This window comes from Cherax quadricarinatus, chromosome 64 (genome assembly GCF_038502225.1).
Source record: "Cherax quadricarinatus isolate ZL_2023a chromosome 64, ASM3850222v1, whole genome shotgun sequence".
In the NCBI taxonomy this organism is placed as follows: Eukaryota; Metazoa; Arthropoda; class Malacostraca; order Decapoda; family Parastacidae; genus Cherax; species Cherax quadricarinatus.
The window spans coordinates 8,949,235-8,961,999 of NC_091355.1; the positions used below are offsets into that span (position 1 = coordinate 8,949,235).

At 39.7% G+C, this 12,765-nt stretch overlaps 1 long non-coding RNA gene across 1 annotated transcript in view; it reads right to left on the bottom strand.

The window, feature by feature from the left end:
• LOC128699997 (uncharacterized) overlaps window positions 1-12,765 on the bottom strand; it is a 106,839-nt gene that overhangs the window by 85,718 nt on the left and 8,356 nt on the right. The gene's annotated exons all lie outside the window — the stretch shown is intronic.

Here is a 12,765-nt window from a genome sequence, read left to right on the forward strand (position 1 = left end):
AACATTGAAATATAGGGTATAAATAAGATTTTATTTAATATGAAACATGAGATTCTGGACTATTTTTATCATTGTATTACAAGTATTAAACTATGCACATTGTTAAATGGTGAAAACCTCTTTCTTCTCTTGTTATAAAATCACTAATAAAAGTTTTTGAAAAATAAACATGAGTGAATGCTTATCACAAATTACTGTGGCTACATTCACTGAATTGACCCACTTACAAATTAAAAAAAAAGTATAGTGCAAAGATCATGACAAATTTTGAGATTTATTCATTATGTATTGAAATAAAAAGTGTAAATGATAATGGGAGCCCTTTGATTGAACTTTGTATAGAAAGGGGTTTAGTTATAGGTAATACATATTTTAAGAAAAAGAGGATAAATAAGTATACAAGATATGATGTAGGGCGAAATGACAGTAGTTTGTTGGATTATGTATTGGTAGATAAAAGATTGTTGAGTAGACTTCAGGATGTACATGTTTATAGAGGGGCCACAGATATATCAGATCACTTTCTAGTTGTAGCTACACTGAGAGTAAAAGGGAGATGGGATACAAGGAGAGTAGAAGCATCAGGGAAGAGAGAGGTGAAGGTTTATAAACTAAAAGAGGAGGCAGTTAGGGAAACATATAAACAGCTTTTGGAGGATAGATGGGCTAATGAGAGCATAGGCAATGGGGTTGAAGAGGTATGGGGTAGGTTTAAAAATGTAGTGTTAGTGTTCAGCAGAAGTTTGTGGTTACAGGAAAGTGGGTGCGGGAGGGAAGAGGAGCGATTGGTGGAATGATGATGTAGAGAGTAGTAAGGGAGAAAAAGTTAGCATATGAGAAGTTTTTACAAAGTAGAAGTGATGCAAGGAGGGAAGAGTATATGGAGAAAAAGAGAGGTTAAGAGAGTGGTGAAGCAATGTAAAAAGAGAGAAAATGAGAGAGTGGGTGAGATGTTATCAACAAATTTTGTTGAAAATAAGAAAAAGTTTTGGAGTGAGATTAACAAGTTAAGGAAGCCTAGAGAACAAATGGATTTGTCAGTTAAAAATAGGAGACGAGAGTTATTAAATGGAGAGTTAGAGGTATTGGGAAGATGGAGGGAATATTTTGAGGAATTGTTAAATGTTGATGAAGATAGGGAAGCTGTGATTTCGTGTATAGGGCAAGGAGGAAAAACATCTTGTAGGAGTGAGGAAGAGCCAGTTGTGAGTGCGGGGGAAGTTCATGAGGCAGAAGGTAAAATGAAAGGAGGGTAAGGCAGCTGGGATTGATGGGATACAGATAGAAATGTTAAAAGCAGGTGGGGATATAGTTTTGGAGTGGTTGGTGCAATTATTTAATAAATGTATGGAAGAGGGTAAGGTACCTAGGGACTGGCAGAGAGCATGCATAGTTCCTTTGTATAAAGGCAAAGGGGACAAAAGAGAGTGCAAAAATTATAGGGGGATAAGTCTGTTGAGTTGTAGGTAGTAGGTTGGTAGACAGCAACCGCCCAGGGAGGTACTACCGTCCTGCCAAGTGAGTGTAAAACGAAAGCCTGTAATTGTTTTACATGATGGTAGGATTGCTGGTGTCTTTTGTCTGTCTCATAAATATGCAAGATTACAGGTAAGTCTTGCTGCTTCTACTTACACTTAGGTCACACTAAACATACATGTACAAGCATATATATACACACCCCTCTGGGTTTTCTTTTATTTTCTTTCTAATTCTTGTTCTTGTTTATTTCCTCTTATTTCCATGGGGAAGTGGAACAGAATTCTTCCTCTGTAAGCCATGCGTGTCGTAAGAGGCGACTAAAATGCCGGGAGCAAGGGGCTAGTAACCCTTTCTCCTGTATATATTACTAAATTTAAAAGGAGAAACTTCAGTTTTTTCTTTTGGGCCACCCCACCTCAGTGGGATACGGCTGGTACGTTGAAAGAAGAAGAAGAAGTCTGTTGAGTATACCTGGTAAAGTGTATGGTAGAGTTATTATTGAAAGAATTAAGAGTAAGACGGAGAATAGGATAGCAGATGAACAAGGAGGCTTTAGGAAAGGTAGGGGGTGTGTGGACCAGGTGTTTCCAGTGAAACATATAAGTGAACAGTATTTAGATAAGGCTAAAGAGGTCTTTGTGGCATTTATAGATTTGGAAAAGGCGTATGACAGGGTGGATAGGGGGGCAATGTGGCAGATGTTGCAGGTGTATGGTGTAGGAGGTAGGTTACTGAAAGCAGTGAAGAGTTTTTACGAGGATAGTGAGGCTCAAGTTAGAGTATGTAGGAAAGAGGGAAATTATTTCCCAGTAAAAGTAGGCCTTAGACAAGGATGTGTGATGTCACCGTGGTTGTTTAATATATTTATAGATGGGGTTGTAAGAGAAGTAAATCCAAGGGTCTTGACAAGAGGCGTGGAGTTAAAAGATAAAGAATCACACATAAAGTGGGAGTTGTCACAGTTGCTCTTTGCTGATGACACTGTGCTCTTGGGAGATTCTGAAGAGAAGTTGCAGAGATTGGTGGATGAATTTGGTAGGGTGTGCAAAAGAAGAAAATTAAAAGTGAATACCGGAAAGAGTAAGGTTATGAGGATAACAAAAAGATTAGGTGATGAAAGATTGGATATCAGATTGGAGGGAGAGAGTATGGAGGAGGTGAATGTATTCAGATATTTGGGAGTGGACGTGTCAGCGGATGGGTCTATGAAGGATGAGGTGAATCATAGAATTGATGAGGGGAAAAGGGTGAGTGGTGCACTTAGGAGTCTGTGGAGACAAAGAACTTTGTCCTTGGAGGCAAAGAGGGGAATGTATGAGAGTATAGTTTTACCAACACTCTTATATGGGTGTGAAGCATGGGTGATGAATGTTGCAGTGAGGAGAAGAATGGAGGCAGTGGAGATGTCATGTCTGAGGGCAATGTGTGGTGTGAATATAATGCAGAGAATTCATAGTTTGGAAGTTAGGAGGAGGTGCGGGATTACCAAAACTGTTGTCCAGAGGGCTGAGGAAGGGTTGTTGAGGTGGTTCGGACATGTAGAGAGAATGGAGCGAAACAGAATGACTTCAAGAGTGTATCAGCCTGTAGTGGAAGGAAGGCGGGGTAGGGGTCGGCCTAGGAAAGGTTGGAGGGAGGGGGTAAAGGAGGTTTTGTGCGAGGGGCTTGGACTTCCAGCAGGCGTGCGTGAGCGTGTTTGATAGGAGTGAATGGAGACGAATGGTTTTTAATACTTGACGTGCTGTTGGAGTGTGAGCAAAGTAACATTTATGAAGGGGTTCAGGGAAACCGGCAGGCCAGACTTGAGTCCTGGAGATGGGAAGTACAGTGCCTGCACTCTGAAGGAGGGGTGTTAATGTTGCAGTTTAAAAACTGTAGTGTAAAGCACCCTTCTGGCAAGACAGTGATGGAGTGAATGATGGTGAAAGTTTTTCTTTTTCGGGCCACCCTGCCTTGGTGGGAATCGGCCAGTGTGATAATAAATAATAATAATAATTATATATATATATTTTTTTTTTTCATGTATAGTATTGGCATTTCAGAGCAGTTTGAGGCATTTTCTGATAAACTGCAGTGTTTGCCTAAAATATGAATGAAGAACAAAAAGGCACAATACCCATGCATGTATATACTGGCTCCTCCTTGTCTTCCTGTTAGTGTGACTTTGTAAATGGTCCAAGTCGGACCAAAACGTCATCGTAACCTCCTCCTATGTTTGGGTTATTTGTGTAAAATATGCATATCTATGTTAGAGGAAAGTGTGGATGCTCTTTACTGAAAATAAAGTATACTAGAACAAAGTAACACTTATGAAGGGATTCAGAGCAACTGGTTAGCCAGACTTAGAGTCCTGAAGGTTGGAAGTACGTACAGTGCCTGCACTCTGTTGATAAGTTGCAGTTTTTTAACTGTAATGTAGGCACACCTCTGGCAAGACAGTGATGGAGTGAATGATGATGATGATGATGAAAATGTTTCTTCTTTTTCGGATCACCCTGCCTCAGTAGGAAAAGGCTAATGTGTTAATAAAAAAAATCAAGTTGATGCCAACTGTATGTGAAAATTATAAAGGCAGCAGGGTTGGATAAAGGTAAGTAGAGTGAGAAATTTAAATACCCATGAAACAACATATAATTTTTAGTAGAGAGGGAAGAACAAAATGTAGTCAAGGAAAAAAATTTGTATGATTAATAATGGCTTCAGTAACACATTGTAAAGTAATACATGTAAGACTTAACCGGTGGGTTTATTTTAATTCTGACACACAGAGTGGAGAATGAAGATATTCGAGTCAGCTGTGAACGAAGAAGTTAATAAATGAGAATTTGTTTGAACATAATGTAATGAATGTCTCCTAAGCAAGTAAAAAAAAAAACTACTAAAATTAAATCATATTGGCATCTGGGTTTTGTGCTTAACTATAATGATATAATAATATCTCGTAAAGTAACTTATGAAGGATAGACCCAAGCTGAAAAATAGATTCATGTACCTCTATACATACACACACATGCACACACACACACAGTATATGAAAATGAGAGATTGTCATATTGCATGTTCCATTTTTATGAAAGTGAAGCTTATTATCAGATTATAAATTTTTCTTGGATAAAACCTGAATGCCTCCCATTCCCTCTACACTGTAAAATCCCTATGGTTTTAGTGCTCCCCTCTTAAATATAATTATATAATTATATGGAATAGTTTTAAAAATGCAGTATTAGAATGTGGGGCAGAAGTTTGTGGTTATAGGAGGGTGGGGGCAGGAGGAAAGAGGAGTGATTGGTGGAATGATGAAGTAAAGGGTGTGATAAAAGAGAAAAAGGTAGCTTACGAGAGGTTTTTACAAAGCAGAAGTGTTATAAGAAGAGCAGAGTATATGGAGAGTAAAAGAAAGGTGAAGAGAGTGGTGAGAGAGTGCAAAAGGAGAGCAGATGAAAGAGTGGGAGAGGCACTGTCAAGAAATTTTAATGAAAATAAGAAAAAATTTTGGAGTGAGTTAAACAAGTTAAGAAAGCCTAGGGAAAGTATGGATTTGTCTGTTAAAAACAGAGTAGGGGAGTTAGTAGATGGGGAGAGGGAGGTACAGTATTAGGTAGATGGCGAGAATATTTTGAGGAACTTTTAAATGTTGAGGAAGAAAGGGAGGTGGTAATTTCATGCACTGGCCAGGGAGGTATACCATCTTTTAGGAGTGAAGAAGAGCAGAATGTAAGTGTGGTGGAGGTACGTGAGGCATTACGTAGAATGAAAGGTGGTAAAGCAGCTGGAACTGATGGGATCATGACAGAAATGTTAAAAGCAGGGGGGGATATAGTGTTGGAGTGGTTGGTACTTTTGTTTAATAAATGTATGAAAGAGGGGAAGGTACCTAGGGATTGCCAGAGAGCATGTATAGTCCCTTTATATAAAGGGAAAGGGGACAAAAGAGATTGTAAAAATTATAGAGGAATAAGTTTACTGAGTATACCAGGAAAAGTATACGGTAGGGTTATAATTGAAAGAATTAGAGGTAAGACAGAATGTAGAATTGCGGATGAGCAAGGAGGCTTCAGAGTGGGTAGGGGATGTGTAGATCAAGTGTTTACATTGAAGCATATATGTGAACAGTATTTAGATAAAGGTAGGGAAGTTTTTATTGCATTTATGGATTTAGAAAAGGCATATGATAGAGTGGATAGAGGAGCAATGTGGCAGATGTTGCAAGTTTATGGAATAGGTGGTAAGTTACTAAATGCTGTAAAGAGCTTTTATGAGGATAGTGAGGGTTAGGGGTCGTCCTCGAAAGGGTTGGAAAGAGGGGGTAAAGGAGGTTTTGTGGGTGAGGGGCTTGGACTTCCAGCAAGCGTGCATGAGCGTGTTAGATAGGAGTGAATGGAGACGAATGATACTTGGGACCTGACGATCTGTTGGAGTGTGAGCAGGGTAATATTTAGTGAAGGGATTCAGGGAAACCGGTTATTTTCATATAGTCGGACTTGAGTCCTGGAAATGGGAAGTACAATGCCTGCACTTTAAAGGAGGGGTTTGGGATATTGGCAGTTTGGAGGGATATGTTGTGTATCTCTATACGTATATGCTTCTAAACTGTTGTATTCTGAGCACCTCTGCAAAAGCAGTGATAATGTGTGAGTGTGGTGAAAGTGTTGAATGATGATGAAAGTATTTTCTTTTTGGGGATTTTCTTTCTTTTTTTTTTGGGTCACCCTGCCTCGGTGGGAGACAGCCGACTTGTTGAAAAAAAAAAAAAAGTGAGGCTCAGGTTAGGGTGTGTAGAAGAGAGGGAGAATACTTCCCAGTAAAAGTAGGTCTTAGACAGGGATGTGTAATGTTACCATGGTTGTTTAATATATTTATAGATGGGGTTGTAAAAGAAGTAAATGCTAGGGTGTTCGGGAGAGGGGTGGGATTAAATTATGGGGAATCAAATTCAAAATGGGAATTGACACAGTTACTTTTTGCTGATGATACTGTGCTTATGGGAGATTCTAAAGAAAAATTGCAAAGGTTAGTGGATGAGTTTGAGAATGTGTGTAAAGGTAGAAAGTTGAATGTGAACATAGAAAAGAGTAAGGTGATGAGGGTATCAAATGATTTAGATAAAGAAAAATTGGATATCAAATTGGGGAGGAGGAGTATGGAAGAAGTGAATGTTTTCAGATACTTGGGAGTTGACGTGTCGGCGGATGGATTTATGAAGGATGAGGTTAATCATAGAATTGATGAGGGAAAAAAGGTGAGTGGTGCGTTGAGGTATATGTGGAGTCAAAAAACGTTATCTATGGAGGCAAAGAAGGGAATGTATGAAAGTATAGTAGTACCAACACTCTTATATGGATGTGAAGCTTGGGTGGTAAATGCAGCAGCGAGGAGATGGTTGGAGGCAGTGGAGATGTCCTGTCTAAGGGCAATGTGTGGTGTAAATATTATGCAGAAAATTCGGAGTGTGGAAATTAGGAGGTGTGGAGTTAATAAAAGCATTAGTCAGAGGGCAGAAGAGGGTTTGTTGAGGTGGTTTGGTCATTTAGAGAGAATGGATCAAAGTAGAATGACATGGAAAGCATATAAATCTATAGGGGAAGGAAAGAGGGGTAGGGGTCGTCCTCGAAAGGGTTGGAAAGAGGGGGTAAAGGAGGTTTTGTGGGCGAGGGGCTTGGACTTCCAGCAAGCGTGCACGAGCGTGTTAGATAGGAGTGAATGGAGACGAATGATACTTGGGACCTGACGATCTGTTGGAGTGTGAGCAGGGTAATATTTAGTGAAGGGATTCAGGGAAACCGGTTATTTTCATATAGTCGGACTTGAGTCCTGGAAATGGGAAGTACAATGCCTGCACTTTAAAGGAGTGGTTTGGGATATTGGCAGTTTGGAGGGATATGTTGTGTATCTTTATACATATATGCTTCTAAGCTGTTGTATTCTGAGCACCTCTGCAAAAGCAGTGATAATGTGTGAGTGTGGTGAAAGTGTTGAATGATGATGAAAGTATTTTCTTTTTGGGGATTTTCTTTCTTTTTTGGGTCACCCTGCCTCGGTGGGAGATGACCGACTTGTTGAAAAAAAAAAAAAAAAAATGTAGTGTAGGCATGCCTCTGGTAATACAGTGATGGTGTGAATGATGACAGCTTTTCTTTTTCAGGCCACCCTGCCTTGGTGGGAAACGGCCAATGTGTTAGTAATAAAAAAATATAATGTACCTGGACTGTATAATTACTGAAAACCTTTTTTCTGTTTAAATACATGATTTTTTTTCAACACGTCAGTCGTCTCCCACCAAGGCAGGATGACCCAAAAAGAAAGAAAATCCCCAAAAATAAAATACTTTCATCATTCAACACTTTCACCTCACTCATACATAATCACTGTCTTACCAGAGGCACTCAGATACGACAGTTTAAAAGTCAACCTCAAAACTGTCAGTATCCCTAACCCCTTCCTTTAAAGTGCAGGCACTGTACTTCCCATTTCCAGCACTCAAGTCAGGCTAACCAATTTCCTTGAATCCCTTCACAAAATATTACCCTGCTCGCACTCCAACAACTCGTCAGGTCCCAAAAACCATTCGTCTCCATTCACTCTTATCTAACACACTCACACGTGCTTGCTAGAAGTCCAAGTCCCTCGCTCACAAAACTTCCTTTACCCCCTCCCTCCAATCTTTTCAGGGATGACCCCTACCCCGCCTTCCTTCCCCTACAGATTTATACTCTCTCCAAGTCATTCTACTTTGCTGCATTCTCTCTAAATGACCAAACTACCTCAACAGCCTCTCTTCAGCCCTCTGACTAATACTTTTAGTAACTCCACACATCCTCCTAATTTCCACACTATGAATTCTCTGTATAATATTTACACCACATACTGCCCTTAGACACAGCATCACTGCCTCCAGCTGCCTCCTCACTGCAGCATTTATAATCCATGCTTCATCCATAAAAGAGTGTCAATACCACTATACTCTCATACATTCCCTTCTTTGCCTCCATGGATAACATTTTTTGTCTCCACAGATACCTCAATGCACCACTCACCTTTTTTCCTTCATCAGTTCGATGGTTAACCTCATCCTTCATAAACCCATCCGCTGACAAGTCAACTCCCAAATATCTGAAAACATTCACTTTTTCCATACTCCCTCCCTCCAATTTGATATCCAATTTTTCTTTATCTAAAATCGTTTGATACCCTTTTCACCGTACTCTTATCTATGTTCACTTTCAATTTTCTACCTTTACACACCCAAACTCGTCCACTAACCTTTGCAACTTTTCTTTGAGAATCCCCTAAAAGAACAGTATCATCAGCAGAAAGTAACTGTGTCAACTCCCATTTGGTATTTGAGTCCCCATAATTTAATCCCACCCTTCTCCCCAGCCTATAAATATGTTAAACAACTATGGTGACATTACACATCCCTGTCTAAGACCTACTTTTACTGGGAGGTAGTCTCTCTCCTACACACCCTGACCTGAGCTTCACTATCCTCATAAAAACTCTTTACAGCATTTAGTAACTTACTACCTATTCCATACACTTGCAACATCTGCCACATTGCTCCCTTATCCACTCTATTATATGCCTTTTCTAAATCCATAAATTCAATGAAAACTTCCCTACCTTTATCTAAATACTATTCATCTATATGCTTCAATGTAAACACCTGATATACACATCCCCTACCCATTCTAAACCCTTCTTGCTCATCTTCAATCAAGCTCTCTGTCGTACCTCTAATTCTTTCAATAATAACACTATCATACACTTTATCTGGTATACTCAGTAAACTTATTCCCCTATAATTTTTACAATCTCTTCTGTCCCCCTTCCCTTTATATGAAGGAGTTATGCACACACTCTGCCAATCCCTAGGTACCTTCCCCATCTTTCATACATTTATTAAACAAAAATACCAACCACTCCAACACTATATCCCCCTCCCCTCCCCTGCTTTTAACATTTGTCACAATCCCATCAGTTCCAGCTGCTTTACCCCCTTTCATTGTACGTAATGCCTCACGTACATCCCCCACACTCACATCCTTCTCTTCTTCACTCCTAAAAGATATTATATCTCCCTGGCCAGTGCATGAAATTACTGCATCCCTTTCTTCATCGACATTTAAAAGTTCCACAAAATATTCCCACCATCTGCCCAATACCTCCAGCTCCCCATCTACTAACTCCCCTACTCTGTTTTTAACTGACAAATCCATTCGTTCCTTAGGCTTTCTTAACTTGTTTATCTCCACAAATTTTTTTCTTATTCTCAGCAAAATTTCTTGACAGTGCCTCTCCAACTCTATCATTTGCTCTCCTTTTGCACTCTCTTCACCCTTCTTTTACTCTCCATATACTCTGCCCTTATAATATCACTTCTGCTTTGTAAAAACCTCTCATAAGCTATCTTTTTCTCTTTTATTGCACCGTTTACCTCATCATTCCACCAATCACTCCTCATTCCTCCTGCACCCACCCTCCTATACCACAAACTTCTGCCCCACATTCTAATACTGCATTTTTAAAACTATACCATACCTCTTCAACCCCCCCCCCCACTACCCATATTTGCACAAGCCCGCCTTTCTGCCAATAGTAGTTGCTTATATCTCATACTAACTTCCTCCTCCCTTAGTTTATAAACTTTCACCTCTCTCTTACTGTTGCCGTTTTCCTTTTGTCCCACCTACCTCTTACTCTAACTGTTGCTACAACTAGATAATGATACGATATATCCGTTGCACCTCTATAAACATGTTAACCTAATATTGTAATTAGGGTATCCTCATGGGAAATAAAACAACAGTATCTTATCTATCTAAATGTCCTGAAGCATCAACAAGTTCAGCTCAGTGTACTGAACACCAGGAATTCAACGGCTTTCTCTTTAAAAAAAATAAAAAAACACCACGGGCGGGGATAGAACCTGCAATCAGTCTCAAAACTCCAAACCGTCACGTTAGCCACTGGACCAGCTAGCCACAATAAAATTCATCCAACTAGGTATATTTCTACACCATAGGAAGGTTAGCATAGGCACTACTGTGAGTCAAGTTCTCATCTTGTTGCTGTTATCTGGGCGAGTACAAATAGAAAGTTCGTCTGTCTCGCACTCAGCAGACAAGAGGCTAGGGCCTCCAGCATGTCTTGCACTGAATGGCCCACATGGGTTTATTGCTTAATATGAATTAAACAACAAACAGCTGCCATGTCTGCTGTATCCTTTATAGCAGTATCCAACTCTCATAGCACAATGCAAAAAAAAAATTAATACCTTTGATTCTTGCATTCCCTCACTGTTCTCATTTAGTTGGCTGTGTTGCATCTCTAAGAGACGCGAGAAATTATTTGTCTTTTGTTGGGTCCCTAGATGTGTGGGGTTCACAAAAATGAACTTGCAGACTATGAAGGTGAGTTCTGCAGTTCTGGATCTTTCATCCTCCAGCAGGCACTTTGTCTACCCTCTTCAATCCCCTGATGAGAGGCTCTTGATCGAAGGAATTTGATCTGTGCTCCAGTTCCCTAAATTGAGCCTAAACACCTTCCATACCCTCCCCCCACAGGCGCTGTACAATCCTATGGGTTTAGCGCTTCCCCATTATAATCATAAATGCCCTCCTCAATAGTGGTCCCACCATTACTGTAAATACATCACTAATAAGGTTCAATTTCTTAAAGACAAATTTACTTGACTTAAGAAATCGTAATGACACGATTGCAAATAAACCACGGGCTGGAGTTTTGAGACTTATGACCGCGGGTTCAATCCCGGCCGGGGGTATGGTTTACAAATTTACTTCTTCAACCGTAGCCTCCATAATTTCAACCAAAATCCTTTCCTCAACACCTCTTCTTTTCCCCACTAACTCTCATGCAGTGCAGTTTATGACCCTAATGTGTTTAGAGCTTTTGATGAAGATCATTTTTGTATATGATCCCCTTCAAGTTTACTGTTCTCCAATGAGTACAATAAGCTGATGAATAGGATGATCTATCAAAATTATTATTATTATTACTATGGGGAAATGATAAACATGTAGGGGTTATACAAAATTGAGATCTATCAAAAGATGTGTATATCATTTTTTTAATTTTTTTATAGTGGCACTTGGTACCTCTATTAAATAATTACATGTGATTCTGGTGTGGCCAATCTGTTTACCACATTGAACAGTGACGAAAAATAGTTGCAACTCAACTGCAGCTTGATAAAAACAAACAGCTTGTGGGTCACTAACTCCTGACTAATTATGCTAGTTAGCAGCTATCTTGGAAGTGCTGAATCGATACAGTACTGGAAAGAAATCGGAAAAGATCAACCCCCAAGACAGCATTATTATTATTATACTAATGGAAAATGGTAAACTCGTGTCATTCAATGTTGTGTATCAGAAGCAAAAGAGGTGGTCAAGATGAAGGTGCTGAGGAAAAGACTTCAGCAGAAAGGATTGGGATTGACTGGGAAATTGGTGTCAATTAGTTATAGAGCGAGTTAACAGGATAGGTGGACTGTCACTGAAAAGAGCAGATGGAATAAGCATGTCATATTCTCAAGCAGGAAATACATCTTAGCCAGTAATCAGTTAATCTTAATAGGTTAGCACACTATTGTTGTTGCCTTATGGGAACAGCATTAGCTACATACACATCATGAGAACCCAGCATACATAACTAAAGACACATTTTCAAATATACATCTGAAAAAAAAAGTTGGCATGCTCTCTGATAAAGAGGACAATCGATCAAAAGATAGTGGACTCTCAGGACCCCTCAAGGGAGGTTCCTTGATGCTGGTGAGGGATTCTTGATCTATGGAATTGGATTATTATTATAATCAAATGAAGCTCTAAACCGACAAGGGTCATATGAAATTGGATCTGTGCCCAAATTCCCAAAATTAAGCTTGAATGCCTTCCCTCCCCCCACAGATGCTGTATAATCCCTACAAGTTTAGCGCTCCCCATAATAATAATGGACTCTCAGGATGACTTGACTTGTCACTTGATGAGTGGCAAAAAGCTCTCCTCCATAAGATAAGTGTGTGAGTCAAGTATGTACAATGTGCAGGCTTGTGAATGCCATATGCCATAAATGACATCGATGGAAGGACAAAAGCCAAATGCTGAATTGTCATTTTATGCTAAACAGTTTGTAAGGGAGATTGGAAGTCCTGAACTACAGAACATCAGAGGAGTCCACAGATCACTGTGCACAGCACTTGCAAGAGAATACTCTTTTTATGACTGTTGAAGATGTAATACAATTATTTTTTCAAGAGAGGGTGCC